Raw genomic sequence first — 27042 nt, forward strand, 5'->3', positions numbered from 1 at the left:
TTTTTTGGAGTAAGGTTGGAGTCCTTCCTGTATCCTGCAAAAGCAGCACCCGTGATGAATTGTCAGTGATCTCATTTTTTTGGTTTTGTTTTTAAATGGAATGAAATCTCAGACTTCAGTTTAGACACAATCATTCTAGATCTTTCTTCTCACTCTCATTATTTCCACCACCACCCCTTTTATTTTCTTTTTTCATTTGTCTGGCCGGTGACAAACTTGATTAAATTCTTAAAAAAAAATTTTTTTTTGTTGACTTGACTTTAAAATGAGTCCTTTCAGATTATGCAACTTAGTTTTCACAGAAACAACAGCTTGCTTTCTTTTTCACTCTACTTCATTATATATTACTATTTCACTAGATTACCTAATTATAATTGCAGCTGGTTTGTGAACAAATGCAACTGTTGTTTGGCAGGCAAGGAACTCAAGTAGTGAGAGCAGAAGCCAGTGAACATGCAGAAGAACGGCCTCCCACTGGCTGCAGACATCTGCTGGCATACGGAGAGAACAAAGAACATCAGTCATTTCAGTTTAAGTGAAGATGTGTTAGGAGTACTTCCAGTGAACCGCCTAACATTATCATGGGGATTAAAGGAGAAGTTCATGTTGAAGTCTTGTCCGATGGCTCGTGCTCAGTAGAAGTTGGTTCCCTTCCTTTCCTTTAGAAGCCTTTCTAGCACAATGTCTTGCAGAATGGTGATTCCTATACAAGGAAGTCAGCTTGTTAATTATGTATTCAAGGCTGTGATTTGAAATTTCAATTCCTTTATGCCTCTTATGCCACTGCTTTAAGCACCTCAATCTGTCTCACAATCCTGGACGGTCTTTCCTCTCCCTGCTCTAGGGCTATCCTGTTGAAGTTTGATTTCCATGACTTTGGAAATGCACAACTTACTGTTCAGGCTAAACTGGTGGAACGCTAATGTCAGGCTTCCAGAGCAAATTGTTGGGGAGGCTGCCCTTTAAAGGCTAATGGATCTGGAGTTCCATGTGATTTTGTTCCAGGCCTATGGGGTATGTATAGCTGCTTTCGATGCTCTGTGACGTTTGACAGTAGAGTCTTCAAAAAGTCAAATAGGATAAAGTGTCCACCCATGAGTTGGCTGTGCAAAGATCACACTGGGGAGAAGTCATGCTCTTCATTTGTAAAGTATTTTGCTTTACAAGGCACTTTCCATACGGGTACAACAAAAGGAAGCAAACGTGAGGTAGCGAACGTGCTTTCTATTTCTGATGAGTCTGAGTTTCCTTTTTCTGGCTCAGCAGGATCTGGGCTGCACACACTCCCGAATGCCCCTTCCATTCTTCCAGGGAGGCTCCTCGGATACGTTTATAACTGGACAGAAGGAAGAAATATTAAAAGCCCCATAGGGCTGCTCACCCCTTATCTGGGTGCTTAAAGATAGGGTAAAATTTTGTTCCGCCAGCCAAGTGAATTGAACTGGAGTGCTTGGCAGAACTAAGTCAGAAAACTGCCTCTTTGTGGCAGCATCATTCCATGGCCATGCTTTGAGGGCTGTCGTTTCTCTGGTTCTTTGTGCAAGACATCTGGCTACTCTGTAAAAGAACTAAAACTCTGTGAGGCTCTTCCAGTGGTCCACCACAGCCATCGAGAGATTCGTTACACGTAGGAAAGGAGCACCCAGTGCCTGTTCTCCCTCTTCCAATCCATTAAAGGGGAGTAGCAAGCTCAGAGGAGGTTCCCATCTTCTCTTGAGTGGGAAAGAGACTCTTTCACTCATAGTCTCTTGAGATGTGATTCGGCATGAATAGAGAGTATAGGAGTTTCTTACAAATATGTTGCCTCCATAGCTGTCAGCAGGGTTTGCTGTGTCTCTACTCTGGACAAAAGCAAGCCCTCACTGCAGGAGACTTCACAGACTTCTCTGGAAAAAAACATTAAGATGGCATAGTGGGAAAAGAAAAGAAGAGAAAAGGAAATAGGTCCTCTAGGCCCCAATTGCAAATTTCATTTCTTACATCATTTTGCATGTATCTGGCTGGGGGTAAGGTGGAACCTGGAAGGATGAGGTCGTGCGTTCAACCCCACTGCTTCTCTCCTCAGCTGTGACTATGAGCTCACAAGGTGAACTTGTGGTTCACAGGATGGGATCCCTAGTGGGCACATACCACTTTGCAAAATTTATTTAAAACATACAGGGAGAACACCTAATGCTTTTATGAGGACTGTGGCTTCTGAGTAAGAAAACAGAATCTTCTGAGTAATCCTTAACTTCAGTGGGAGAAACTCATTATTTCTGGGCCCAAGTTTACCTATTTTGTTGTTGTTATTGATACTGCATAGCTTTTGGAAGCTACATCACCTTAACTTAAAGAGAAACTTCTTAATGATGAAACTAAGCAAGAAATCAAAAATTCCCCAAAAAGAAATTAAAATTTTAAGGATCTGTAAAAGTCTCAGCCTTACATGGCCTAATTGTCTCTGTCAAGACTTGTCCCAGCAAAAGACCATCTTTTAGTCTTAAAATGCTTCAGGGACTTATGGGTATGCACTGTCCTCTGAAGCCCATGTCACCAGAGACATATGGGAACAAACTTGATGACCCCAAAATGGCCTGAGTTTAAAAACTGGTTAACTATTAATCTCAGTAAACTCACTTTTGTTTTCTTTTACATTTAGTTAGTAAACAGATTTTATTGTTGTAATAATGGCTTATGTTTCATCCTGCATGTCTACTCTATTGAATTAGAAATTTGAAGTGCTGAATTATGATGTTTTGGATCATAAAAGCTGCCAGGTAACCACGATTCTAATACCTTTGAGAGGAATTGACAAAAGGGATATTTGTACTGCAGATTTTCCTGTATAAACTCCAAGATACAAAGAAAATCTCTAGCCTCAGTTTTAACAAAACTGATAGCCAATCTGAAACGTGTCCAATTTTGGATGACTTAAAATTACTAGATGGTTAATACTTCTGTTATTAACCTGCTATCCTAAAATAAGGTTGCTTTTATTGCAAAAGCTTATTTTAAAATTAGTACTGTGAGATTTGCCATTTTTGAGTTTGTAGTTTTTAAATGACTGCTTATTTCTTTTTAGAAACTTTTCCTGTGATAAAATAAAATGTAACAAGAGGGCAGCTGGGACTCATCTCATCTTCCAAGAGCTGGTGATATTCGCAGCTTTCTTGTTCAGTTATAATTTAAGCCTCTTTGGTATCCTTAGTACTAAATTATTACATGAACCTTAAACATAGAGTAGCCAGACAGCCTATGATCACAGGTTTAAATCTACTGCTCTGCATTATCCTGTCTCACATTCATTATGGATTAGTTATTTTTAAATATAGTATTCTTATTTATAGTTTTATTAGAATAAAGTTGGCTGGGCTTGATAGACCTTCACTTTGTCTTTCCAGCTGGTGTTATCTTGTAACGTGTGAGAGGTATATACAGTAAACAAAATTCTCAGTTTAACATAACACATGGCTGGATTCGGAATAAGATCCATGTTCTTTTCCAGCTCTTTCCAGACGCACTCGGTTAACTCCTCCATTTTACAGACAGCAAACAGGTCACTTACTGATAAAATAAGTGTACTTGGACATTGGTAAATACTTGGATGGTGTGGGGGGGACGCAAGCTGTGCTGTGGCCTGTGCGATGCCCTGTGCGATGCATGAAGATACCAGGCTGCCAGTTGGTAGAGACAGTTGGAGTCAGTTAAAAACATGGGAAGTTAAGATTTAGGTGTACATGAAATGTGTCTGGGAAATAGAGACTGAGAAGTTCTGCAGTAGAGTATATCAAAAACAATCTGAACAGCCTTGCTTCAGTGGTTTTGTCAGTAATTTTAAGGTATAATTCTATAACTGCTTCTCATTATTTGATAATACTTTTTCCCCCAGTAAACCTTTTTGACAGCCAAGTGCTAAAAGAAAAATGAAAGTGCATGTTTAGTTAAGATGAAGTTCTGATTTTCTATTTCCCAAGGAAGTGATGATAACTGTGTGACTTACACAAAATATTTATGAACATTTACCATCCATTATGGGTGTCATAGTGATATCACTAACTATAAGAAAACAAGAAGATAAAAATTTTCTAAAGAAGCAACAATATATACTTCAAAAATTGGTAGTTATTAAAAAATGTCCAAGGATGTAATTTAACATGAACGGTGGCAGGAAGTGTGTTTAATTTTTTTTTTTTTTTTTTGCTTTACATGGGCCTCTCACTATTGTGGCCTCTCTCGTTGCAGAGCATAGGCTCTGGATGCGCAGGCTCAGCGGCCATGGCTCACGGGCCCAGCCGCTCCGCGGCACGCAGGATCCTCCCGGACAGGGGCACGAACCCGCGTCCCCTGCATCGGCAGGCAGACTCTCTACCACTGTGCCACCAGGGAAGCCCGTGTTTAATTTTTATTACATGAATTTTCATTTATATCAAATGATTGTTCCTCTAAATTTATTTTTACCCGTTTTAGATTCTTTGGTTTCCTTTGTATACATGAAAAGTAAAAGATAGCTCTTAGTAAATTGGCCATATTTTTGGAAGAAGAACTTGGCAAACAATTGAGGAATGTGAGTTTTATATCAGTGCCATCAAATGATTCAAATAGAAAAATCAGTCAAATTAATTCCAATCATAGCTCAATATTTTCAACCAATTTATGCAATCAACATAAAGCTCTGAATGTTCATTAAAGAGAAGATAAAATACCTGCAATTACTGTAAATTTTATTGTAAATTTAGTTAAACATTTCAGTATTGAAGATAAAATTATTTGAATATAAATTGGTGTAGTGCAGTCTCATGGTAAAAAAACAAAACAAAAAACCACCTCTGATTATAGTAAGAGACTGATCAAGCTGAATCATATTTGGAATTGGTTGTAATGCACACGTAACTAATAGATGTCAGTCCAAACAATCTTTAATACTCTACCACTTGAAGTAGAAATCAAGACTTGACAAAATTTACAAATATTTTTCTTTCCTTTGAGGCCTTTTATCTTCTGGATGTTGACACTCTATTTCAATCTTCTATATCTCCCAGTTTTTCTTTTGTATTTTATCTATTTATCATTTCCTGGTGATTTCTGGGATGGTATGATCTTTCTGGTTCATAAATTCCTTTTTCATGGAATATATCTGACTACTTAACTTATTTATTGTGTTCTTTATTTCAACTATTATTTTGTTCACATTTAATGTTTTCTCTCAACTTTTTAATATTTTCTGTGGATATAAATGTAAAGAATATATAGTGCTTTTTCTAAAAGATTGCATACTTAGAATAAAACAGGTTTCAAGGAACACACATAGGTCTAATCTTTAATCACCAATTTTTTTTTTTTTTTTTTTTTTGTGGTACGCGGGCCTCTCTCTGCTGTGGCCTCTCCCGTTGCAGAGCACAGGCTCCAGAAGCACAGGCTCAGTGGTCATGGCCCACGGGCCCAGCCACTCCGTGGCATGTGGGACCCTCCCAGACCGGGGAACGAACCTGTGTCCCCTGCATTGGCAGGTGGACTCCCAACCACTGTGCCACCAGGGAAGCCCTAATCACCAATTCTTAATTCACATTGTTTTATCCACTATTTCCCCCATATTTGACGCTTGAGTACAATCCTTCTTTTACTATGTGCTATGGGTTGAATTATGTCCCCCTGAAAGATATGTTTAAGTCTTAGTTCCCAGTACCTATAAATGTGGCCTTATTTGGAAATAGGGTCTTTGCAGATGTAATCAAGATAAGGTCATACTAAAACCAATGACTGGCATTTTTATAAGAGAAAGGAGAGGGAGTCTTGGATACAGAGATACAGAGAAGACACAGGGGAGAAGCCTGTGTGAAGACGAAGGCACAGATTTCAGTGATGTATCCACAAGCCAAAGAATGCCAAGGATTGCCAGGAGCCACCAGAAACTAGGAAGAGGCAAGGAAGAAATCTGCCCTAAAGCCTTCAGTGGGAACATGATCCTGCCAATATCTTGATTTGATTTCTAGCCTCCAGAGCAACTCTGCAGATAACAATACTCCAGAGTTTGTTCATTTCTCTCTGGAGAGGAACTTCATTACCTGCTTAAATCTGATCAAAGTACATGCTTTGGTTTGCATTAGATATTTCCCTTTACACCCCAAATTTCTGCCAGATTAATGCTTATTTTGGTTTAGTTTTTTTTCCATGTCCTCTTGGCTTTCATAACTTTGCTGACCCTGAATCTAAAGGAAAAAATAGAAAATTGTGAGCTCTTTGGACAGAATGTGGGCAGTGGGGGAAATTGACCTAAGTGTCTGATTTATGTGGGTGCCCTCAGCATCTCTCACAGTGCCTTTCACATGCAGGGTGGTAAAAAAAAAAAAAAAAATTTATTGACTTTAAAGTCAGTAGGGTGTCTATATACCATAGAAGGATAAAACTACACAAGTGTCTTTCTCTAAATACCGAGGGATGATTTTCCTCTTCAAATTTTATGCAATAGCCCCTTAACAGGGGATTAGACACATGTCTGGTTTTGCTGCAGTGCAGAGTTAGTTACCTAGTCATCAACTGCAATAAGAGATTTCATTATAACTTGAATACTCTTAATTTTTACTAAAATTTTTACACATATATTTGCTCCCCTAAATAATCACGGATTATTTTTCACATTCTATTATTATCTATCACCATCTATGCGTGGAAACCAAGACTCAGCAAGGTTTAGATATTTAACCTAAGTCACAGAACATCAATTCAAGGCCCTGTCCAATACCGCATTTCAACAAAACATTAAGAACTGTGAGAGATACTGAGAAACATCATTTTCATCTCTTTGCCACATCTGTGGTATATGTCATGGACAATGGTTAATGTAAAAATATTTTCTTTTTCCATCTCAAAGTCTGCCCTCTTAGTTTTGTATTATAGAGAAGAGTATATGGCCAGTAGACTAACTTGGGAGAACTAATTTGAAGCGGGTCATGAGGTAGAGCAATTTTTTTGCAGAAAATATGAAGTAATCTGCTAAATTTCTTTTGTCAGGGTGGCCAAGATGAGACAATTACTTGGATAGTGATAGATGAGAGAATTAAAGGAGGTCTTATTTTAGTAACATTCTTTTTTTTTTTAGTTTATTTAAAAAAAATTTTATTGGAGTATAGTTGATTTATAATGTGTTATTTTCTGCTGTACAGCAAAGTGAATCAGTTGTACATATACAATCCACTCTTTTTTAGATTCTTTTGCCATATAGATCATTACAGAGTATTGAGTTCCCTGTGCTATACAGTAGGTCCTTACTAGTTATCTATTTTATATATAGTAGTGTGTATATGTCAATCCCAATCTCCCAGCTTATCCCTCCCTCCCTTTCCCCCTGGTAACGATAAGTTTGCTTTCTACATCTGTGACTCTATTTTTGTTTTCTAAATAAGTTCATTTGTACCATTTTTTTTAGATTCCACATATTAAGAGATATCATGATATTTGTCTTTCTCTGTCTGACTTACTTCACTCACCATGACAATCTGTACGTCCAAGTAACATTCTTGATAATGTAGATGAGCTGTTTTTCTAGCTTTAAAGAAATTCAAGAGATAGGAATTTCCATAGAGAGAGGAAATGTGGGCTCAGCCCTTATTTTGAAAAATGCTTTCCAGTGAGATAAATGCCCACACCATCACGCCATTGACAACAACAGTTACTCACTGGACAGCAACTGCTTGGACTACTTAAGGTTATTATGTGATTTTGAAATATTTTACTGTGCCCTAGGAAAATTCAGTTCAAAAAATTGGCTTTCATATACATGTATCCATTCTCTCCCAAACTTCCCTCCCATCCAGGTTGCCACATAACATTGAGCAGAATTCCCTGTGCTATACAGTAGGTCCTTGTTGGTTATCCATTTTATTTATTTATTTTTATTTACTATCTTTATTGGAGTATAATTGCTTTAGAATGTTGTGTTAGTTTCTGCTGTATAACAAAGTGAATCAGCTATATGTATACATATATCCCCATATCTCCTCCCTCTTGCAGATCCCTCGCACCGTCCCTATCCCACTCCTCTAGGGGGTCACAAAGCACCGAGCTGATCTTCCCTGTGCTATGCAGCTGCTTCCCACTAGCTATCTATTTTTCATTTGGTAGTGTATATATGTCAATGCTACTTTCTCACTTCGTTGCAGCTTACCCTTCCCCCTCCCCATGTCCTCAAGTCCATTCTCTACATCGGTGTCTTTATTCCTGTCCAGCCCCTAAGTTCTTCAGAACCATGTTTTTATTTTATTTTATTTTATTTTTTTAGATTCCATATATATGTGTTAGCATACGGTATTTGTATTTCTCTTTCTGACTTACTTCACTCTGTATGACAGACGTTAGGTCCATCCACCTCACTATAAAAATTCAGTTTCATTTCTTTATATGGCCAAGTAACATTCCATTCCATTCCATTATGTGGTATATATGTGCCACATCATCTTTATCTATTCATATGTGGATGGACACTTAGGTTGCTTCCATGTCCTGGCTATTGTAAATAGAGCTGCAATGAATATTTTGGTGCATGACTCTTTTTGAGTTATGGTTTTCTCAGGGTATATGCCCAGTATTGGGATTGCTGGGTCATATGGTAGTTCTATTTGTAGTTTTTTTAAGGAACCTCCATTACTGTTCTCCATACTGGCAGTATCAATTTACAGTCCCACCAACAGTGCAAGAGGGTTCCCTTTTCTCCACACCCTCTCCAGCATTTATTGTTTATAGATTTTTTGATGATGGCCATTCTGACCGGTATGAGGGGATATATCATTGTAGTTTTGATTTGAATTTCTCTAATGATTAGTGATGTTGGGCATCCTTGCATGTGTTTGTTGCCAATCAGTATACCTTCTTTGGAGGAATGTCTGTTTAGGTCTGCTGCCCATTTTTGGACTGGGTTGTTTGTTTTGTTGATATTGAGCTGCATGAGATGCTTGTATATTTTGGAGATTAACCCTTTGTCAGTTGCTTTGTTGGCAAATATTGTCTCCCATTCTGAGGGTTGTCTTTTGGTCTTGTTTATGGTTTCCTTCGCTGTGCAAAAGCTTTTAAGTTTCATTAGGTCCCACTTGTTTGTTTTTGTTTTTATTTCCATTTCTCTAGGAGGTGGGTCAAAAAGGATCTTGCTGTGATTTATGTGATTTATGTCATGGAGTGTTCTACCTCTCTAAAGGTTTTATAGTGTCTGGCCTTATATTTAGGTCTTAAATCCATTTTGAGTTTATTTTTGTGTATGGTGTTAGGGACTGTTCTAATTTCATTCTTTTACATGTACCTGTCCAGTTTTCACAGCACCACTTACTGAGAGGCTGTCTTTCTTCCATTGTACATTTTTGCCTCCTTTGTCAAACATAAGGTGACCATATATGTGTGGGTTTATCTCTGGGCTTTCTATCCTGTTCCCTTGAACTATATTTCTTTTTGTGCCAGTACCATACTGTCTTGATTACTGTAGCTTAGTCGTATAGTCTGAAATCAGGGAGCCTGATTCCTCCAGCTCCGTTTTTCGTTCTCAAGATTGCTTTGGCTATTCGGGGTCTTTTGTGTTTCCATACAAATTGTGAAATTCTTTGCTCTCGTTCTGTGAAAAATGCCATTGGTTCTTTGATTGGGATTGCATTGAATCTGTAGATTGCTTTGGGTAGTACAGTCATTTTCACAATGTTGATTCTTCCAATCCAAGAACATGCTATATCTCTCCATCTATTTGTATCATCTTTAATTTATTTTTTCAGTGTCTTATAGTTTTATGCATACAGATCTTTTTTCTCCTTAGGTAGGTTTATTCCTAGGTATTTTATTCTTTTTGTTGCAATGGTAAATGGGAGTGTTTCCTTAATTTCTCTTTCAAACTTTTCATCATTAGTGTATAGGAATGCAAGAGATTTCTGTGCATTAATTTTGTATCCTGCTACTTTGCCAAATTCATTGATTAGCTCTAGTATTTTTCTGGTAGCATCTTTAGGATTCCCTATGTATAGTATCATCATCTGCAAAAAGTGACAGCTTTACTTCTTCTTTTCTGATTTGGATTCCTTTTATTTCTTTTTCTTCTCTGATTGCTGTGGCTAAAACTTCCAAAACTATATTGAATAATACTGATGAGAATGGGCAACCTTGTCTTGTTCCTGATCTTAGTGGAAATGATTTCAGTTTTTCATCATCGAGAAATAAGTTGGCTGTGGGTTTGTCTTACATGGCCTTTATTATGTTGAAGTAGGTTCCCTCTATGCCTACTTTCTGAAGGGCTTTTATCATAAATGGGTGTTGAATTTTGTTGAAAGCTTTTGCTGCATCTATTGAAAGGATCATATGTTTTTTATACTTCAGTTTGTTAATATGGTGTATCACATTGATTGATTTGTGTATATTGAAGAATCCTTGCATTCCTGGGATAAACCCCACTTGGTTATGGTGTATGATCCTTTTAATGTGCTCTTGGATTCTGTTTGCTAGTATTTTGTTGAGGATTTTTGCATCTATGTTCATCAGTGATATTGGCCTGTAGTTTTCTTTTTTTGAGACAACTTTTTCTGGTTTTGGTGTCAGGGGGATGGTGGCCTCGTAGAATGAGTTTGGGAGTGTTCCACCGTCTGCTATATTTTGGAATAGTTTGAGAAGGATGGGTGTTATCTCTTCTCTAAATGTTTGATAGAATTCGCCTGTGAAGCGATCTGGTACTGGGCTTTTGTTTGTTGGAAGATTTTTAATCACAGTCTCAATTTCAGTGTTTGTGATTGGTCTGTTTATATTTTCTATTTCTTCCTGGTTCTGTCTCAGAAGGTTGTGCTTTTCTAAGAATTTGTCCATTTCTTCCAGGTTGTCCATTTTATTGGCGTATGTTGCTTGCAGTAATCTCTCGTGATCCTTTGTATTTCTGCAGTGTCAGTTGTTACTTGTCCTTTTTCATTTCTAATTCTGTTGATTTGAGCCTTCTCCTTTTTTTTCTGGATGAGTCTGGCTAATGGTTTATCAATTTTTTTTATCTTCTCAAAGAACCAGCTTTTAGTTTTATTGCTCTTTCCTATTGTTTCCTTCATTTCTTTTTCATTTCTTTCTGATCTGATGTTTATGATTTCTTTCCTTCTGATAACTTTGGAGGTGTTGGTTTCTTTCTCTCATTGATTTAGGTGTAAGGTTACGTTGTTTATTTGAGATTGTTCTTGTTTCTTAAGGTAGGATTGTATTGCTATAAACTTCCCCCTTAGAACTGCTTTTGCTTCATCCCATAGGTTTTGGGTTGTCATGTTTTCATTGTCATGTTTTTCTAGGTATTTTTTGATTTCCTCTTTGATTTCTTCAGTAGTCTCTTGGTTATTTAGTAGCATATTGTTTAGCCTCCATGTGCTTGTGTCTTTTACAGTTTATTTTCTGTAATTGGTATCTAGTCTCATAGTATTGTGGTCTGAAAAGATATTTAATATAATTTCAATTTTCTTAAATTTACCAAGGCTTGATTTGTGACCCAAGGTATGATCTATCCTGGAGAATGTTCCATGAGCACTTGAGAAGAAAGTGTATTCTGTTGTTTTTGGATGGAATGTACTATAAATATCAATTAAGTCCATTTCTTTAAATGTGTCATTTAAAGCTTGTGTTTCCTTATTTCTTTTCATTTTGCATGATCTGTCTATTGGTGAAAGTGGGGTGTTAAAGTCCCCTACTATTATTGTGTTACTGTCAGTTTCCCCTTTTGTGGCTGTTAGCATTTGTCTTATGTATTGAGGTGCTCCTATGTTGGGTGCATAAATATTTATAATTGTTGTATTTTCTTCTTGGATTGATCCCTTTATCATTATGTAGTGTCCTTCTTTGTCTCTCGTAATAGTCTTTATTTTAAAGTCTATTTTGTCTGATACGAGAATTGCTACTCCAGCTTTCTTTTGATTTCCATTTGCATGGAATATCTTTTTCCATCCCCTCACTTTCAGTCTCTATGTGTCCCTGGGTCTGAAGTGGGTTTTTTGTAGATGGCATATATATGGGTCTTGTTTTTGTATCCATTGAGCTGGTCTATGTCTTTTGGTTGGAGCATTTAATCCATTTACATTTAAGGTAATTATCGATATGTATATTCCTATTACCATTTTCTTAATTGTTTGGGGTTTGTTTTTGTATGTCTTTTCCTTCTCTTGTGTTTCCTGCCTAGAGAAGTTCCTTTAGCATTTGTTGTAAAGCTGGTTTGGTGGTGTGACTTTGCTTAGCTTTTGCTTGTCTGTAAAGGTTTTAATTTCTCCCTCAAATCTGAATGAGATCGTTGCTGGGTAGAGTAATCTTGGTTGTAGGTTTTTCCCTTTCCTCACTTTAAATATGTCCTGCCGCTCCCTTCTGGCTTGGAGTTTCTACTGAAGGATCAGCAGTTAACCTTATGGGGATTCCCTTGTACGTTATTCGTTGTTTTTCCCTTGCTACTTTTAATATTTTTTCTTTGCATTTAATTTTTCATAGTTTTATTACTGTGTGTCTTGGAGTGTTTCTCCTTGGATTTATCCTGTATGGGACTCTCTGTGCTTCCTGGACTTGACTGAGTATTTCCTTTCCCATATTAGGGAAGTTTTCAACTATAATCTCTTCAAACATTTTCTCAGACCCTTTCTTTTTCTCTTCTTCTTCTGGTACCCCTATAATTCAAATGTTGGTGCATTTAACATTGTCCCCGAGGTCTCTGAGACTGTCCCTGAGATTATTATAGTATAATATCAAACATATTGATTTCATAATTATGTGAAGTTTGATAATGAAGAAAATGCAATAGAGAAGACTTTTATGTGAAAATATCTTTAGATATTGTTCATGTTATTGATAAATTCAAGAAATATATAAAACAAAATGTTTATTTTTAGTCAGCATCATCTGCCAAATGGTGTTATTCTAATTCAAAAAGAGTTAATATTTCTTTACGATTTAACTTCTTTTATTCAGTAACAAATCTTATTGATTGATTACTTTTATTTTATTTGTATATATTGCACTGAAAACCAGAGAAACGGCATCATATTTTTCATAGGCATCTCTACCTGAATTCCTTGCCAATCACTGAGAAAAATGCTATTTAAAAATTTCCTCATCTTTTAAATGATTAAATATACAAGTATTGTAAATTGGTAATAAAAAATTCTACTTGGGTTGAGTTAGTAAATATGAGGGATTCTTATTTATAAAATAAACGTGTTCCTAACATTGGTAAACAAATAATACACTATCACTTTAAAAATACTAGAAATTATGTGTTCAGTGAATAATATTCATAGGTAAATCTTATTTTAGATGTCCTAATGGAATTTTTAATGGAATTTCTTTGTAAATACTGCTTTGTTTTAGATAATTTTTTTTTTTTTTTTTTGCGGTACACGGGCCTCTCACTGTTGTGGCCTCTCCCGTTGTGGAGCACAGGCTCTGGATGTGCACGCTCAGCGGCCATGGCTCACGGGCCCAGCCGCTCCACGGCATGTGGGATCTTACCGGACCGGGGCACGAACCCGTGTCCCCTGCATTGGCAGGTGGACTGTCAACCACTGTGCCACCAGGGAAGCCCTAGATAATTATTTTTATAGATCAAATTTGCCTCATAAATGTACATTATATAAATAATTTATTAAAGACTATCATTCTGTCCACTTTTACCTGAGAGAAAAAGTGCTCTATACGTTTTCTTTATTTTCCTCAATCATACTCTCCTGACCACTCCCAGTATTTCCTCAGTCCAGGGCTTGCATGAACCTTGGACAAAGGGTCTGGAATTTTGGTGTCACTATGTTACATATACCCCATTTGCAGGATGACAGAGGGAGAGTGAGTCACGATCTCTGATCTCTGCAAGCACTCATCAAGAGCAGCATGAGAGATCTGGAAAGAATTCACCCCAGGACCTTCCATGTCCTTATTAGAATTGTATAGAAGATAAAATGAGTCAGAGGTGAACATCAGACTCTATAAAAAGCTATTCTCTCTTTGGTATCACATATGACATTTCATTTCTAGGAAGCACAGTATGATGTAGTATTTAAGAGCATGGGCTTTGCATCAGACAGCTCAGAATGCACATCTGACACTTTAAACAGCTGTTCGATTTGGGTAATTTACTTAACCTTTCTTTAGCTTTCATTTCCTCATCTGTAATAGAACTTTGAAATAATACCTACCCCCTAGAGTTATTCTGAGATTTAATGAGATAATACATGAAATCACTAAAATATCTGGTACCACCTAGTAAGAACTGCATAAAAATGTTGGGCTGTTGCTTTGTTATCATTATCATCCATGGAAAAATGAAGGAGAAACTATAAAAAAATATAGGAGAAAACAGAGTCCTTAACTTTCTAGGATTAGAAACATTATCATTGACAGAGAAGGGCAATTCTGAATTCAGTTATACATCACAGTACTCAGAATAAGGTACGATCAAGGTACTTGTCTCCTAGTAAAGCCCCTTGTTACTCAGATATATTCTATTTATGTAATTTATATTGTGTAATAAAAGATAGTGTTAGAGCAATAAACATAAGACTGGTCTAGAGGTTAGCCAACCTGAGATGTACAGCTTGCAGATTCGTTCAAAGTAGCGTATTTCAGAGTGAGCAATATTCAGATGTGTGGAAGTGGTTATTGGCTTATGAACAACAAAAGTCTCGAGAAACCTGTTTCCATAGGTTTCTATATAGTGAGTTATCTCTAAGGAGACAACGGTACCACTTATGTGGTCTTGCTCTAGTCTAAATATTCAACGTATCTGATTTATTTTAGATTAGCAGTTCTGACTTTTATTTTAGTTGTTCATTGCATTTTAAGAAGCAATCTAGTTGGGAAAAGTTGGGAAGAGTCTGTTAAAAATATTTTAGATATTCATAATTCCTAATCATTCAATATCCATATCCTATTATGATTTGAGTATCTCTACATGAGGTCATTTTGGCTGATGATTTTATGTTTCAAGATTCATCATCTCTACTCTGATAGGGTGATGAAAATGTCTAGGAAAATATTATATAACTTTTGAGGCACAGAGAGATTTAAGGTAAAGTATCTCTATTAAATTGTGACTTTAGAAAATATGACTCAGTCGAAACAGATTTGCTCTTCCATTTCAGCAATTTCCATTTATTTTTAAGAAAATAAGAAAGGCTACTGAAAAGCACTGTACACAGTATTACATTTTTTGGTGCTATGTGCACTGTCTTAATGCATTACTATTAGGCAATTTAATGCATTACTATTAGGCAATTTATATTTCTATTTATATTAGGCAATTTATATTTATATTTCTTAGGAAAACTAAGTGGCCTTGTCTAATATTCATTGATGTAAGTGATTTTATATAAAAGATCTGCATTCATTCTTTTCAGAATTATTTTTACAGAAATAATCTGCAGAACTTCTGTTCTCTCATCACAAGACCATGTGATGTAAAATGGAAGTTAAAAGCATTCATCTTTGAGATTAAGGCCCTTGGTTTAACAGGAAGGGTCTTGCATATTTAGAAATCTGGCTGAAAACGTAAAATAGGATTTTAAATATGTCTGATGAGCTTCACCTGGTCTTTCTGTTCCACTGTTCATCATATCCATTACATACATCTTTCAAATCTCTTTTGAAGGAGAACATTGGTAAATTTTTTCTTAACTTGTATTGTTGTCACGGCAGTGGTTGCCAAAATCATAGATCAGGTGAATGGAAACACATGCTTTCCAAATTATATGTTTATATATAATGAGGGCTTTAAAGTTGGGCCATTGGCACAGAGTAGTCTAACAATGCAACACTTACAGAAATAAGTATGTGCCTGTATATATATGTGTGTCTGTGTGTGGGTGTGTTTTTTCTACTATATGTATATATGTATGTATATGAGTTTTGCTTATTCTTTAAACTACAGTACTATACATAATAACTTTTGGCTTAGTGCTCTGTCTTCTAGATCAGTGGTATTCAAATTTTTTTTAATGTACACACCATCAGTAAATTTTTAAAACAAACATCCTTTCTGCCACAGTTATAAATTCTTTGTACTACTACACTAATATGCATATTACTAAATAGAAAAAATTGAAACTTAAAAAGGTTATTTTATTAACACTGCAGAAAAACTTTCTCACTTTTTGCTCTGTGTGATTTGAAAATTTGGAAAAAATCTCGGTTTTATATATATATATATATATTTTTTTTTAAGTCAAGGTGATCTTTATTAGCTATGCTACTTAACACTTCTGGTTCTTAGCCCCTTCATTTGTTAAATGGGGATAATAATGCTTATCATATGGGCTATGTGGGAACAGAAAAAAAAATCTGTACATCTGTCAAATAGTAGAGTCCAATAAAAATAATTTCCAATATTATATCATTTGGTTATTATATCTACTGCTCTGTGAAGTTAGTACAACAGATTTTTTGAATGTAATATTGAAGCATAACATACATAATTTTCACACTAAACAATTTCTTTTTTAACATCTTTATTAGGGTATAATTGCTTTACAATGGTGTGTTAGTTTCTGCTTTATAACAAAGTGAATCAGTTGTACATATACATATGTTCCCATATCTCTTCCCTCTTAAGTCTCCCTCCCTCCCACCCTCCCTATCCCACCCCTCCAGGCGGTCACAAAGCACGGAGCTGATATCCCTGTGCCATGCGGCTGCTTCCCACTAGCTATCTACCTTACGTTTGTTAGTGTATATACGTCCATGCCTCTCTCTCGCCCTGTCACAGCTCACCCTTCCCCCTCTCCATATCCTCAAGTCCGTTCTCCAGTAGGTCTGTGTCTTTATTCCTGTCTTACCCCTAGGTTCTTCATGACGTTTTTTTTTTTTTTCTGAAATTCCATATATATGTGTTAGCATACGGTATTTGTCTTTCTCTTTCTGACTTACTTCACTCTGTATGACAGACTCTAGGTCTATCCACCTCATTACAAATAGCTCAATTTTGTTTCTTTTTATGGCTGAGTAATATTCCATTGTGTATATGTGCCACATCTTCTTTATCCATTCATCCGATGATGGGCACTTAGGTTGTTTCCATCTCCGGGCTATTGTAAATAGAGCTGCAATGAAAAATTTCAAAGGTCTGGATCTCAGCTCATTTTATTTTGATATTTGCCTTTAACTAGCTATTTATTGGATATAGTTGATAATCTACTTTCATTCTCCCTTCCTTTAAGTCTTGCATAGGTTCTTCTAGTCAGTGCAAACGTATTTAATTCGTATTCATCAAAAGAATCTAGAAAATTTAAATATTGGTTTACCAGGTTTTATAATACGATAATAACACTGGAGAAATAATTATGGGATGAGTCTGTGGACACTGGGAACCCACTGTGAGACAGTCCTGGGCCAAAATTTTACCTTTTTCTTTTTTCTGTGAGAGATTCTTGAGCCAAAACTCTACTTTTTTCTATTTCCTGCTAGTTTCAATGATGCCTCCACTAAATGAGGTTGAGATACCAGAAATTCCTTAGATAATGTAGAGGGGGAATCCAAAGACTTAGAGAGATAGGAATTTTTAATTGAGTTTTGCTATGACTCTTTCATCTTCACTTTACCATGTACCAAGAAAGGACCCCAAGGACTTAGCCAAGTACTAAAATATATATTAGCTATGTAAAGATAAATATTTTTGAAAAATGCTAGGGAACAAATGTCTCTGGTAGGCCCAGTATGAAAGTTTCAAAAGATCCTGGCTTTGAAACTAGTTCCCTGACTTAGAGTATGATAGGATCTCCAGTTGGCAGAGTCTCAGAGGCAGTAATTAATCAGCAGAAAATTGTCATCTGTTACTGAAATAAGCAGTAGGCTAGTGGGATCATCACAGTAGCTTGATCTATAAGCGTCTTCGTGGTTAATTGATCATGGGATCCCTAGAACTCTAGTAAATGGGGAGGCTTGTAAAGTTAGGCTTAATTTTAAAAAAATCTAAATCTGGAAATGAAGGTGTGATTTGAGTCACATGGGTGAGAGGTCATGGTCACTCTCTCAATGTCCAGACATGAACCAGTTCACAAATCCTTGCAGAAAGACCCTAAGACATTGGAATAATGTCTTTCTATGTATTCTCAAAGAGATTTACAGCCATTTATCAGAAAAACTCCGAGTTGAGAAATTGTGGGCATTATTGACTACCGACTTCAAATTACATAAACCCTTAAGACTCAGAATATCATTGTGGGTGCTTTTGGAGATCAGTGGTCAAGTGGAGTTGGCCTCTGTCTGCCTACAGTGGGTCCCTGTGTCCATGTACATTTTCTCTACCATAGTTATTTCTCTGGTTCCTGAAGGCATAGTGGTAACAGACAAATTTGGCTGCTGACAGATTCCCCAAAATAACTGTCTGATAAGAGGAGTGAAGGCTATTATGGGAAGGAGGGCTAAGGCTCTGGAATTTGCACCTCTAACTAAAAAAGTTATGTGTAAGCAGTTCTGCACCTCAGGGTGAACTGCAACACACATTCTCAAATAAGGCAAATGTTTTTCTGTGCAGAAGATGAAAGGGTCTAGGAGAATGACAGGGGATTATTGTAAACCCAGCAGGTGGTGATTCAAATTATACTTACTGTTCTAGGTGTAGTCTATTTTCTAAAACCACCACTGCCCTGCACATGCTATGTAGCTATTTTTCCGGAAAACACTTTTTAAGACGATTCTAATAAACAGAGACTACTAGAAGCAATCTGCTTTCACCTGAGAGGCACGACAGTACACTTGTGTTCTGTGGGGCTGTGCTGTGTCCTCCTCACCGTCATATTCTAAACCATGATCATCTCACCATTCCATTTCACTCTGATTAATGATACCATGTTATAGCACCTTTGCAGCAAGAATTAGTAGATGCCCTTGATACCTGATTTGGTAGATTGTATTTTCCCAAAATGGCTGCAGTAGTGTCTCCAATCCCACATACTTTTTTTGCACAATGGGATTCTGACACTCCTCCCACTCAAAAGTAGAGTTGATTCTATCTTCCCTTCCCTGAAACTGGGTGGGCTTTTCTAACTGCTTCAATCAGAAGAGCACATCAGAAGTGGTGCTATGTGTCCTATTGGTCTACGTCATAAAGGATAAAATGATTTCCATTTTACTCGGTAGAATATTTGTGCTTGAAGCCTTCACTTGCCATATAAGCAGAAAGACTCTATACTGTAAGGAAACAGAAGGATCATACAGAGAGACCTGAGACCACATTCAGGGAGAGATACTTGGCCTTTCTCCAACTGCCTCAGCACCCCATCTGTTCCAGTCCCAGACACAATCTGACTGCAACGACATGAAAGATTCTGAGCCAGAACTACCCGGCCAAGCCCTTCCCACATTCCCAGTCACAGAAACCTTGAGAGATAATGAAATGATTGTTGTTGTTTTAAGTCACTAAGTTTTGGAGTAATATGTTACACAACAATAGACCCCAAACACTTGGTAAGATATTTACCTGTCCAGGGTGGAATATAAACCCAATGAAAATGTATGTGCCTGTCATCTCAGAGAAATTTCTGGTACTCTTGTAATACAGGGCGTGTCAAGATATTGCATCCAAAGTGAAGACAAGTTTCTATAGTTTGCAAAACTCCCACCACTTAAGAAAGGAGGTTTGGGGGTTTTGAAGGCAATAATTTATCACATTTGGGAGCAAGTAAACCCTGCTGCATCGTAAGAAGCTCTACTACTTGGACTTTATGTCATAGTGAATCTAATTCAGTATTCACTATGATAGACTGGGATACACGCAAAGCCCCATTAGGAGAATTGCAGTGCAAGTCTCTTGATCTCCAGAGCAGAACTGTACTTTTTTTCAAGAAATATTTATTGTCTTTTAAAGAAATAACGCCTGGTTTGCTGTTGAGCCTTAGAGATATCAAGTGGCCATGCAAATCGAATTTCTATAACAGGGTGTTATATGACCCACTGAGCCATAAATTTGGATAGTGGATCATCATCAGTTATAAAATTAGGTCTGAGTAGGTATTGAAGGCACCAGGATGTTGCATGGTCAGGTGGCTCGTGGTCTTAATGCATCTGCTTTTGCTGCATTGCCTACCTCTCCCTCACCCTGCAACTAAGGCATCATGGGAACCGAGGAGAATATTCAAGCCTGATTTAGATATATGTGTGTACAATGTGCTAGAACCAGTCTGAAGTGGGATGCTGCAGGTTTATACCTTACCTGAGGGATATCCCACAAGTGTGACCAGGAAGGGAAATTCTCCCTGTGGTCAGAATTTCAAATGATACATGTTTGTCCACTTTGCTTAGAAAGAGAGATGAGCAGAGGTGTGGAAATGTAGATTCATGGGAAGCTGTTAGTAACTCTGTGGGATGGCCTCATATTTGTAAGGAAGGATACTGAAGGATTGGTGATAAGGAGGCCTAGAAAAGAAGTATGTCAAATGAAGTCTCAGAGGTGACCCAGAGTCTGAGAATATTCATTTTACATGTGAATTCTCTGCAAAGAGGATTCTCAGGGGTCTTTGAGACCATTTCAGATGGTCCACAAATTCAGAACTATTTTCATAATAATATTCAGACGTTATTTGCAGTTTTCACTCATAATCTTTCATGATTATGGGGTGGTATTTTCCGGGGGCTACAAAATATGTGACAGTTCAACATGTTGACTATAAAATCAGATGAGACTTCAGCTGTCTTCTAGTAAGACAGACATTAAAGAGACTTGCAAAAATGTAAAATAATGCTATGCTTACCAGCTACTATTTTATTTTTCATAAAAAAGTTACGTGTTAATAAAGAATGGAATTACTGTTAGTTAAAACTGAATAAAATAGATTTCAAAATTTTCTCAATTTTACTTTCTAATATATATAACTTATACCAGTAAAACACTTTGAAGTTCACCATAGCTTTTTAGGGAATGAAGGAGTCCTGAGACCAAAAAGTTAAAGAACCATTCTCCTAGTCTATCTCCTGCCTTATTTTCATATTTATTTCTGTGTTTTGGTTCACTTTCCTAAGAATTTGTCTACTGAATTGTATTTTATTAAATTATAACCATTTCTTCAACTTATCAAGGCCATTTGCATCTGGATCTTTATGAGTCAAGATTCACTATTTCTCTTTCCCCCATTTTTGATCACTCTACAAATGAAAAATGCTGCTCCCTATTTTATCAGATAGCATCTCGATGAAAATATTTCTCATCTTTGGCACAGACTGATCATGGCTGGGAACCCACTGATGATTATCTGTCGTCATGGTTCACCATGATGATGCATCAGTCCCACACTTAAGTGGTCTAAACCACATTTTCCCACTTTATTACTGATCTGCTCTTCTTGGACAAAAACCAAAGCCACAACAAAGTCACATGGCTATACTAGATTGCAATCTTTTAAAACCCCAGGTTTCTCCTTCTAGTCTACAACACGTTGGCAGGATTCAAATTCAAATTCTTTGTCTTCTGTGCTGGGTAGACCCTGGAACATGTGTCTAGTTCTTTTAGCCTTCCAGCTGTTGCTTTCTGCCGGACCCTCTCTAGTCTCCTCTGGGCAGGCACATTTGCACGTCAGCCAAGGGTGTGCCAGTGCTTTATATGTAGATTTTGAGTATCTTGGTAGCTACAGCCTCTCCAGGATTTTCCCCTTAATTCCCAGCTACTGTACTCTGATAGCCTCAGACACCACCATGTCAGAACACTTCAGACCGTAAGAACGTTACTTTCTGCTTGAGTTGTAACCATCCTGTGCTTCACAGAGAAGGGAGTGTCCTCAGGAGAGGTTATATAAATGCGGATCTCACACTGTGCAGTCCCTTCCTTCACAGGCTCCCTTCTCCCTGTCCCCGGTTTTTGTCTGCTTTAGATGCTTTCAGTACCTTGAGATAGCTGAATTTTTTGGTTGTTGTTGTTGTTAATAGAATTTGTAATAATTATCTGTGTGAAGGTTAGTTCACTATAAGATAAACCACCATTATCAGACTGCCATTTGATTTTAAAACTACTTTTTACAGTTTTTAAATTTTTACAGTTCTAACGGTAATATAAATTTATTTATATGTCAAATCCCTGGGCTTGTGAATAAAAGATACTCTCTTTAAATTTAAAATCAAATAGAAATCATAACTTAAAGTCATTATTAATCATGTGTTTTATTTTGCTAACTCCCTTTTACACACATACACAGACACATTCTTATTCTTGAAGACAGCAGTCTATTTCTATGAGGACCAAATTAGTAATAGATGCCGCTTCTTGTGGGAAAGTAAGATAAGGGGACTTCAACTCTTACCTTCCCTCCTAGAACACTGCCTACCTTCAGGACTGTGATAGTTAATTTTGTGTGTCAAACTGGCTCGGCTATAGTGTCAAATACAAATCTAAATGTTGCTGTAAAGGTATTTTTTAGATATGATTAACTTATACAGTCTTTAAGTAAAGAAGCTTTAAGTAAAGCAGATTTCTCTACATAATGTAGGTGGGCCTTATCCAATCAGTTGAAGGCCTTAACAACAAAGACTGAGGTTTCTGGTAGAAGAAATTTTGACTTAAGACTGCAACACAGAAATTGTGCCTAAGTTTCCAGTCTAATGGCCTGCCCTACAGATTTGCCCTCAATAGTGCAAGATTAACTCTTACCTGAGTTTGCGGCTTGCTGCCCAGCCCTACTGGTTTTAGACTTGGCAACTTCCACAATTGTATGAGTCAATTCTTTAAAACTTCCCTTTCTCTCACTACCTGTATGTCCTATTCTATTCCTCTGGATACAAGGAGAATACTTAGGAACTCATGATATCTATTAGAATTGAGATGCTGATGCTTATTTTTGCCAAATTTTAAACTGCTTCATCCCCATCTCAGAAATGCTTTCCAACATCTATTGACTTTGTGATTACTTTTAGTGAACATTTTTATATCATAAAGAAAAAATTTTAAAAATTAACATTTATTGACACCATCTTGTTTTTACTTTTGAAAGAATTAGGAAAAATGGAAGGATTTGAAGAATAATCATTTATTACTTTGCAATTAAATAATTGAATATTAAAAGGAAATATTCAAGATATAAAAGAATTAATGAATTACATTAATTTCCATAAGTTTACAAATTACAAGGAAATGCACCAAGGTTACACTTTTGCGAAAAGTTCTAAATTATGCACAAACATGTTTTTCTTGTTTTGTTTTGTTTTTAAAGGTTTAAAAACCTTTTATTCAGAAATGTTGAAATGATTGCATGCTAATTTGAATAGCTAGGTTGTAAAACAATGACTTAAAAATTCCCTTTCTGATGTCCTCCATGAGTTGGATTCCATTATATGTGTCTTTTTTTTTTTTTTCCCAAACCTCTAATTTCAGACTGGAGTTCAGCAGAAATATATATGGCTTACAGTTTCCCTCAAATCATTCTTGGACTCCTTAAAAAGTGCTAGACCTTTGAGCAAACAAACAGGTTACTGGAAATAACCTGTTTGTTATAGGGAAAGACAAAGCTGTGGGTGATAAAGGTTCCTTATTCATCTTATCTCCCCACTTGTCTTCCTCAGTTTGCTGTTATTTTTAATCTCCAGTCCAGCATCTCCCTTGAGCCCAGTCAGTTTGCTTTTAAGTATCACACAAAATAGAAATCAAAGAAGATGACTTCAATTTTCTGCCATTTCCTTTTCTTGTCTTATCATTTTTTTTTTTAATTTACAAGATGTAAAGTTGTTAAGTTATTCTCAAAAAACGATAGTGAGATTTTGAACTTAAATCTGGAGGTAAATAATGCTAGTGGCATTGTGTCTCCTCCTTAAATGTATGAGAGAAAGAGGAAACTCCCATTAACTCACAGTGACTGTCCTGACTCTGTCAACTCATATAGCTGCAGCATGTGGCTGCACTTCATACTGACCTCCAGGCTGGGCTGATAACACACGGGCTTTTCACCATCAAATATTCAGTTTATGAGCATTGCAGAGATCACAGCTCATAGGTGAATTTATGTGGTTTTTTTTTTTTTGGTGAAAATCAAGAAAAATGAAATAAAGACATGTTTTCAAGGGAAAGTTTCTATAGCATTTGAATTTCAGGATCCTTCCAATGAGTTATTAATTGAGAAGAAAATATCCATCTATTAGATGTGGAATACCCCATAACAATAAACGCAAAAGCCCACTGACTTCCTGTGCTTGGAGTGAAGTAAAGGCATTGCGCCTGCACAGTAGAGAAATGGAGTGGGAGCAGCATTCCTGTTGGGAGTATCATCACGAGGGCTGTTCCCTGAGATGTTCCCTCCATTGTGCTTCTCTAGAAGATACAAGTGTCCTGATTGTTTATTTCCCATCAAAGGTGAAAAAATTGAGAGTCACTCTTTACTGCTTGAATGGAGAATTGCACAAACGTCCCCTTGCCAGCAAGCAGAAAATAAGCACATCTGGGCCAAACTTGGCTGGAATGCAGAGTGGGCAAAGGGGAAGCCAGGAGTGCTTTAGAAAACAGCTTTGTGTGTAGCGCCACTCTCATAATCCAAGTGTAATTGTGACTAGTTCTGTTGAAGCTGGAGAGTGTATTTTACTTTTTTCCTGTTTTTCAACACCCTGTCTGCTTTCTTAGAGAAGTTAATACACCAGAGTAACCACTAAAAGTACAATAAAGCTTTCAAGAAATGTGAGATCAAGCCTATGTATGGCTTGTACAACAGTAAGGAGTTTTCTAAGGTCAAGTGAAGACATGCTTTCTGATAACAACCATTCTATAAGACTTGCCTTAAACTGAATGACATGGAGGAAGGGAAAATGCCATTGGCTTTTCATTTGTCATTTTCTAGCACATCCTCAGGGTCTAGGTGCAAAACCTAAAGAGAGGGGCCAACCTCCCCGTTCTGGAAGCTGATGCAGCATGGCTCCAGTTCGGGTTGGACCCACAGGCTCTTTGGAGAGTATGTATCTTTGGGGTGATGAGAAATTGTTCTCAAGTCTCGAAAGCACTGTTCCTATAGCACCTTTTCTAAGGGCTGTGGGTGCTGGACATCAGGAAGCAGGGCGCTTCAGAAAACCCTGAGAGAAATAATCATAAGCAAATGGGAAAAACCCCAGAGAGTCTCAGGATAAGTGGAGCAGCCTGTGCAGATGGGCTGTTGTTGTACAGGGGGGTCTGTAATCACGTAGGCCAGCAGACTATGAATTCATGTCAGTGTGATCTCAATCGAACCCATAGTTTGGGGTGGCCTGGGGACATTTGAGTTATATATATTAATAAAACTGATGAACATTTACTTTTCCCCATTACTTTACTAGATGATATTGAGTTAACAGTCCCTGAACTGCCTTGTAACTTAATGTCACTCGTTACTGTTTGTACATACTAAATATACTCAATTGAGTAATCTTACAATTGACTTGTTTCTATTTATTTTTCTCACTGCTAGCAGCTTTCGTAATTTTTTTCTATTTCTGTAGCACATACAAAGAGTTATATATGAACACACAGTGAAACAAAGAAATCTGCCTATTTTTTCAGTATGCCTGAAAAATAAATACTGGTCATAGTAATGGCTTCTTTGCATAGGTATGTTATATTCTTTTGTGGGAATGGGAAAATAATTTAAAATAATTTGCATTACAGTTAATGTTTTACGGCCCTTTCATAATTTAGATCTCAGTCTGGCTTCCCCGAACTCTGAAATCTGGGTGAGGCAGATGTTATTATTCCCATTTTATTAATAAGAGACATAGAGCAGTTTGATTGGCCGTCCTGGGCAGGAAAATTACTGAACAAGCCCAGGTCTTAAAATCAGGGTGTGGAAGGACCAATTTGATTGATTCATTCAGGAAATAGTAAAGTATTTTTACTCTGTGTTTCAAGTACTGTTCTAGGTGTTAGATACCCCATAGCGAACAAATAAGACTAGAATCCCTGCCTCCATGAAGCTCACATTTTCGTGGGGGAGACGTGGAATGTGAACAGAGAAAAGAGTAAAATATGCAGTGTGAGGGGCGGTGATGTGTGCTCTGGAGAAAAATGAAGCAGGATTAGGGGGATTGTGTGTGTGTGTGTGTGTGTGTTGGGGAGGGAGGATGGTATTTTAAACCATTTTCCATAAAAGATTTAAATGATAAAAGACCTGAAGGGTTGAAGCAAGTGAGCCATGTGGATATGGGGGAAGGACACGCCAGGCAGGAGGCCTAGCCAGTGAAAAGCCCCAAGGCTTGCCTGGTATGTGAGACAAATAACACGGTGACCAGGCTAGGGAAAAAAAAAAAAAAAAGAGAGAGGGAAAGCCATAAGATCAGAGAGGTATGCAGCAACCTTTATATTTTGATTTCCAACTTCTCAATGACATATCTCTTTCAAGAAATTTTCTTTGCATTTACGAGGGAATTTTTAGACCCACTTTGGAATATGGGTTTCTTCCCTTTGGAAAGAGGCAGTGGAGTTGATTTTGATCCCAGCAGCTATGAGAAGAAAAGCTGTACGGCAGCACTCTTCCTTAAATGCAGCAACAACCGTAAACATTGAGGAACTATTAGCAACTGCTTTGGGGTGGGAGTGGGGCTGCAGGGGAGGCCAGCAACCCTCAGCCAGCATTGTACTTACAACGTACAGCACTGTGAGTTGTACAGCACCTCAACTTACAACGCAGATGTTTCCAGACAGTTTTCCATTAATCCACTCTCTGCCACATTAATTTTCAAAGTGTGGTCCTAGCAGGAGCAGGGACCTGGGAATGTTAGAAATATAAATTTCCAAGCCCCATCTCAGATGTGCTGAATCAAAAACTTTGGGAAGGAGCCAGAAATCTGCATTTTTATCAAGGCTTCATGTGATTCTGATGCAGGCTAAAGTTTGAGAACCAGTAGAATCAGGAGGAAAACCGAACTGCTCACTCAAGTGCTTCTCCAGCTGGACTCTACCTAGATCTCCAGCCATATCCCATCATCTTCCCTTAGGCTCAGTAAGCTCCAGCCACACTGGCCCATACCCCCATGGTTACTCAAGTTTATACCCATTCTATCTCTCTTTGCACTTTCTTCTTTTCCAGGCTTTGCAATTCTAGGACCTTCTTTATGAAATCAGATTCATTCTTCTGGACCCAACAAAAGCATCCCCACCTCGGCACTCCCATAGCTCAT

The sequence above is a fragment of the Monodon monoceros genome, unplaced genomic scaffold (genome assembly GCF_005190385.1).
Source record: "Monodon monoceros isolate NGI ecotype Baffin Bay Population unplaced genomic scaffold, NGI_Narwhal_1 Super_Scaffold_8, whole genome shotgun sequence".
Lineage (NCBI taxonomy): Eukaryota > Metazoa > Chordata > Mammalia > Artiodactyla > Monodontidae > Monodon > Monodon monoceros.